Raw genomic sequence first — 6,000 nt, 5'->3', positions numbered from 1 at the left:
GACCCCTGGGGAACCCCACTGGTTACACAGCCCGACTCAGATTTAACACAATCTACGGTGACCCTCTGTGTTCTATCGGTGAGCCATGATTTTATCCAATTTAAGACTTTCCCCTCGATACCATGAGCCTTAACTTTTCTCAGAAGCCTTTGATGCTGTACTCTGTCAAACACTTTGCTAAAGTCTAAGTAAATAACATCGTAATTTTCGTCATTATCTACTACCTCGAAGACTTTCCTAAAAAACGTCAGCAGATTTGCTAGACAAGATTTTCCCTTTGAAAACCCATGTTGGGAGTCGTAGATTAATTTGCCTTTTTCTAAATGCGATCTGATGCTATTTGCTATAATTGATTCAAGAAATTTCCCCACTACTGTCGTCAAACTAATCGGCCGGTAATTCGACGCTGATGCTCTGTCGCCATTTTTGAATATGGGTTCTACCTGTCACCACAAGTCTGTCGTCCCCCCACGTATTGTTACTCCCTTAACCACCCCCCTCCCCAAAGATTATCACCCCTTAAGACAAGTTGACGATGATATGAGGAAAGGTGAAGGAATATAGTGACCACACACACACACACAAGATAGAATTAACTACAGTATCACAGGTCCGTCCTTCCTACACACCATAACAGCTTCAAGTACGACTCAAAGGTTACCCGAGTCCGGTTCCTCCTGTACTACCACCGGATAGACAAGCAGCCCGAACGGTTTGTAAGCTGATAAGTGGTGGAAATGATAAATAAATAAATAAATAAATAAAGACCCAAACTGTTTTTTTTTCGTATTTTATAACAATACCGAAACAATACTTGTAAACAACATGTCATATCCGGGATTAATCAGAAAGGTTGCACCACAATGTATAATTTCCCACCAAAATATTGTAGCATAACATTAACACCAATATCTTACTCTCTGGGGAGCCATAATGAAGGTGTTTCAAAGTAATAAAACAGGAGGCATCACTTACCTGTCCTCTCGCCACCTGTCAGTGTAAACAACTCATACCTGGAGTATAAGAGTCATTAAGAGAGTATACCACATACCCGTGTAGTATACCTATCTGTGGCCGTGTGTGTGTGTGTTTACTCGAAGAAACACTAAACTTCACCTGTGATACACCTTACAAGTTTGTGTACACCGTGATAAAACCCACTGGGGTAGACTACACCTCATTACACCTACTGTAAGAGTGTAGTATATTCAATGGACTTCGTGTAATACAGAACTTAAATAATTTATACCACAATAACAAGACCTTAATACAACCTGCCCTGAAATACTGTTCATTAATAATACATGATCCTGTAATGAAGTCACTGTACCACCATAAGTCACTGTACCACCATAAGTCACTGTACTACCATAATAATAGTGAGCCAAAAATACAAAATAACAAGAAATACGGATAATAATAACAATAATTACACAAACAAACACACGTTGATATTATTGTTATGAGGGTAAATAACAGAGACTATTAGTAAACAAACACATAACAAAAACACAATAATAACAATAGGTTTAATAACAGGACGAGAAGCAGGTTTTATAAAGTGGTTTAACTATTGTTTACTGAGGTTAGTTGGCCATTACAGCCGACAAAATATTTTCTATTACATTTCAAAATCTATTTCAAAATATTCTCAACAGTTGATCAGTTTGACAAAAAAAAAAGAAGGAAAATTTATGTTATTTTCTAGTGGAATATATTTAGAAAAGTATTTAAAAAGTATAGGTCAGGTGAGGTCAGGTCAGGTGAGGTCAGGTTAGGTTAGGCTAGGTCAGGTTACTATCTTCTATCTAGGAGGATAAGCAAACAGACAGACTAATGGATGAACAAAAGGTTACCCTGAAGGCCAAGGAATAAAAAAAAACATATAACTTCAATTAACTCAAAATATCCTGCCAGCTGTAATGTCTTGATCACTTTCTTTACTCGTATGATTTAATTTAGGTTAGGTTAGGTTAGGTTAGGTTAGGTTAGGTTAGGTTAGGTTAGGGTAGGGTAGGGTAGGGTAGGGTAGGTTAGGTTAGGTTAGGTTAGGTTAGGTTAGGTTAGGTTAGGCTAGGTTAGGTTAGGTTAGGTTAGGTTAGGGTAGGGTAGGGTAGGGTAGGTTAGGTTAGGTTAGGTGCTATAGTTAGTTTGTGAAGCAGACAGCGATAGTCATTTGTTTAGCTCTTGTTGTTTACATTATCAACATTTGTTAAAACATCTATAACACACAGCAATAATCACACGACAATTCTATAAACATTGACACACAGATGTTTACATACACCAAAAGCTTGAAAGCCTTTAGCTGCGTTGAGCATTGAGCGAGGCGGTACGGTACATCAGCGGTAAACATCAATACACCAGCAGTAAACATCAATACACCAGCAGTAAACATCAATACACCAGCAGTAAACATCATTACACCAGTAGTAAACATCACATTATCACCCTCACCAAACACTGACCACAGTCCTAATGTTAACTATCACACCACTACTATCTAACACTATGGTATCAGGCCGACAGTATTTTTACCTTTGCACATACCTCCCCTTGCCACATACCTCCCAGGCCATACCTTCCTGCGGCCATACCTCGGCCATACCTCTGCGGCCAATACCCCTGCGGCCATACCTACCCCCTGCGGCCATACCTCCTTGCGGCCATACCTCCTGCGGCCATACCTCCCTGCGGCCATACCTCCCTGCGGCCATACCTCCCTGCGGCCACACCTCCCTGCGGCCATACCTCCTTGCGGTTCACTAAATGACCTCTCTACCTCTACCCATGGTTACCAAAATAGTTTTTCTATGTGTACAACAACAACAAGCTGCTCCTCACCCGTCTCTAACACAACCCTGAACACCTTTAAATCCACATTATGTAGACGATACACCTACACCGCCTCTACAACATAACGGAAATACGTGTTAAGTATACATAGGTATTACCATGTATACAAAATAACCCTAATTACTTAAATACGTGTTAAGTATACATAGGTACTACCATGCATACAACAAACAGTGTGTATACATAATTACCTATTTACCTAAAATACGAGTCAATTATACATATTCATACACCACAACACTACAGTTGCCTAGAAATACGAGCTCAGTATACATAGTCATACACCACTACCATGTATACCAAACAAGCCTCAATAAATACCTACACATACAACTTCTGTATACAGGGTCATACACTACAAGACAACCCTACATATGCACCCACAAATACAGCTTAAGTATGCATTATACATCTACTGTATACAACGCGAGGCAACAGATAACAACAGCTACAATAATACACATAATACATAACACAGAATACATCAACAACTGGCCAGAATACATAAATATACAGCGGCGTCCAACTCTACAGGAATCCGTGAACCACAGGTGATTGTGTCCGGCAGAGAGAGGTGATTGTGTCCTGCAAGGTGGTTTTGTCCGGTAAGGGGTTAAGGGGAGGGTGTGTGGTGATGGAATGGTGGTTGTGGTGATGGAATGGTGGTTGTGGTGATGGGATGGTGGTTGTGGTGATGGAATGGTGGTTGTGGTGATGGAATGGAGGTACATATGTCTGTATATTTACATAATATTAAGATATGTGCTGTATATTTATTTTGTTTCAGTCACCGTTGCAAAAGCGGTTTTCTATGAAGGAGGAGATATGAAAGATGTAAGTACTTAGTTATTTTGGTTGTAGGTAATTCCGAATATTTTGTAACCATATTCTATTTTTTTTTTATTGGGCACTCCCCTACATCCTTGTGTAAGGTGAAGCGAAGAAGCGTTTACAGCGCCCAACAGGGAAGCATGCTAAGTTCATGCTTGCCTTTATGTCTCATGAGTTAAGGGCGTAGAAGCCTGAAGTCAGTGGTTTATGTCATCAAGTTATTGGAAGCTCCAACAACTTGTCCCTGAATACGAATTCGCAACTTTCGACTTACAACAGGTACCTACTTTACTGCTAGGTGAACAGGGACTAATGGAGGCTAGGAAGTATGTCCAAACAACTTCCACCGGCCCGGGAATCGAACCCGTGACATCTCGCTTGCGAGGCAAGAACGGTACCGCTTCTACCACCGGTCCCCCTCATATAATATTATGTACTTATATTAAAAAGATTTAAGTTAATATTTTAAGTGTAAAAGATGTTTTAGTTGTTTACGTCGAGGAGCTGTTTTACTCCAGGGAAAATACAGGGTGTGGATGTGAGACCAGGAGAGTGATTGTAATCTTGTTTCATTCATTGTGTATAATACATTTGGGTATTAATTTATTCACCAGCATTGGGGGTGAATACTTAGGGGTGAATACTAAGTAATCCTTCTGTTAATGGAGAGCCACAATATAGGATTAATATAGATAAATGACTAAATCAGTTGGGTAACACGACCATGCAGTGTCTGTACTCTTGTTTTACTGTAAATATTATAAGTATTTCTCAGTCCTGACTCAATTTACACTCTATAATGAATAGTTTCCTTGGATGTATTCTCAGTGTAATTATATTAAATGTCATCTTCAACTACCAGCTGGAGGTAGTAAAGGCTTATCTACATGACGCTGCTCTGTTAACACAAGCTGTAAGTCTGATTAATGGGTTTAAGTGTTGAAGCATTGCTGGAAGACTTGGATTATTCTGTGGTGACCGTGGTGGTTGTGGTGATGGTTGTAGTGACGGTTAGGTAATTGTGATGGAATGGTGGTTGTGGTGATGGGTTGGTGGTTGTGGTGATGGGATGGTGGTTGTGGTGATGGGATGATGGTTGTAGTGACGGTTAGGTAATTGTGATGGAATGGTGGTTGTGGTGATGGGTTGGTGGTTGATGGTGGTGAATGATGGTTGTAGTGGCGATTGTGATGGCATGGTGTGTGATGGCTGGTGATGGTTGGTGGTTGTGGTGATGGGTTGGTGGTTGTGAAGGGATGGTGATTGTGATGGCATGGTGGTTGTGGTGATGGAATGGTGGTTGTGGTGAAGGAATGATAGTTGTGGTGAAGGAATGGTGGTTGTGGTGAAGGAATGATAGTTGTGGTGAAGGAATGGTTGTTGTGGTGAAGGAATGGTGGTTGTGGTGAAGGAATGGTTGTTGTGGTGAAGGAATGGTGGTTGAGGTGACGGTTTGGTAGTTGTGAAGGAATGATGGTTGCAGTGAAGGGATGGTAGTTGTGAAGGGATGGTGGTTGTGGTGAAAGGATGGTGATTGTGGCAATGGAATGGGTAGTGAAGGGATGGTGGTAGTGGTGAAGGATGGTGGTTGTGGTGATGGGATGGTGGTTGTGGTGATGGGATGGTGGTTGTGGTGATGGGATGGTGGTTGTGGTGAAGGGATGGTGGTTGTGGTAATGGAATGGTAGTTTTGGTGAAGGGATGGTGGTTGTGGTGAAGGGATGGTGGTTGTGGTGTGGAGCAGGAGGCCGTGAATACACCGACAAGCACCAGCTGATCCGATTGCGACATACAGAGAGAGAGAGAGAGAGAGAGAGAGAGATATGGGAGGGTAGGTAACAGATATAAGAAAGAAAGAAAGAAAGAAAGAAAGGGTAACAGATGGAGATATGAGAGAGAGAGAGAGAGAGAGAGAGAGAGAGAAAAAGAGAGAGAGAGAGAGAGAGAGAGAGAGAGAGAGAGAGAGAGAGACACTCACTACGCCACTAATCAACAGTAAACATGCCACAGAGCGCCGGGCCATCTTAACAGGCACATACATACAGTACACCTAAGGGCTTAACACATAACTTTTCTTTCCCTCTTACCACTGGCAGAAACAGTTGATGGGACACGTAAAGACCCCCTTCCTATGGTCTTTCTATGCTATCCTTTTTTTCCCCCTACTTCACTCTTTTTTTTTTTTAATAAGTCTTTTTTTGTCTCTGTTTTTCGGCGTTATAACTCGAATTCTTCTGATGGGGAAGATGTCTGCCTGTCTGTCTGTCTCTCAGGATCACCGCTACCTGTTGGAGAGTGATTAACCTGTTGAAA

General features: G+C 41.4%; 1 long non-coding RNA gene across 1 annotated transcript in view; it reads right to left on the bottom strand.

Annotated features, from left to right (window-relative positions):
- Positions 1-5,835: 5,835 nt before the first annotated feature.
- Positions 5,836-6,000, bottom strand: part of LOC121855685 — a 68,965-nt gene continuing 68,800 nt past the window's right edge. Inside the window, exon 3 of the long non-coding RNA XR_006086831.1 lies at positions 5,836-5,972. This is a non-coding gene — a long non-coding RNA (uncharacterized LOC121855685). The remainder of the gene's footprint in view (positions 5,973-6,000) is intronic.

This window comes from Homarus americanus, unplaced genomic scaffold, assembly GCF_018991925.1.
Source record: "Homarus americanus isolate GMGI-L3 unplaced genomic scaffold, GMGI_Hamer_2.0 scaffold39905, whole genome shotgun sequence".
Taxonomy (NCBI): domain Eukaryota; kingdom Metazoa; phylum Arthropoda; class Malacostraca; order Decapoda; family Nephropidae; genus Homarus; species Homarus americanus.
Note: the sequence above shows the minus strand (reverse complement) of the source record. Positions and strands in the feature narration are given on the sequence as shown.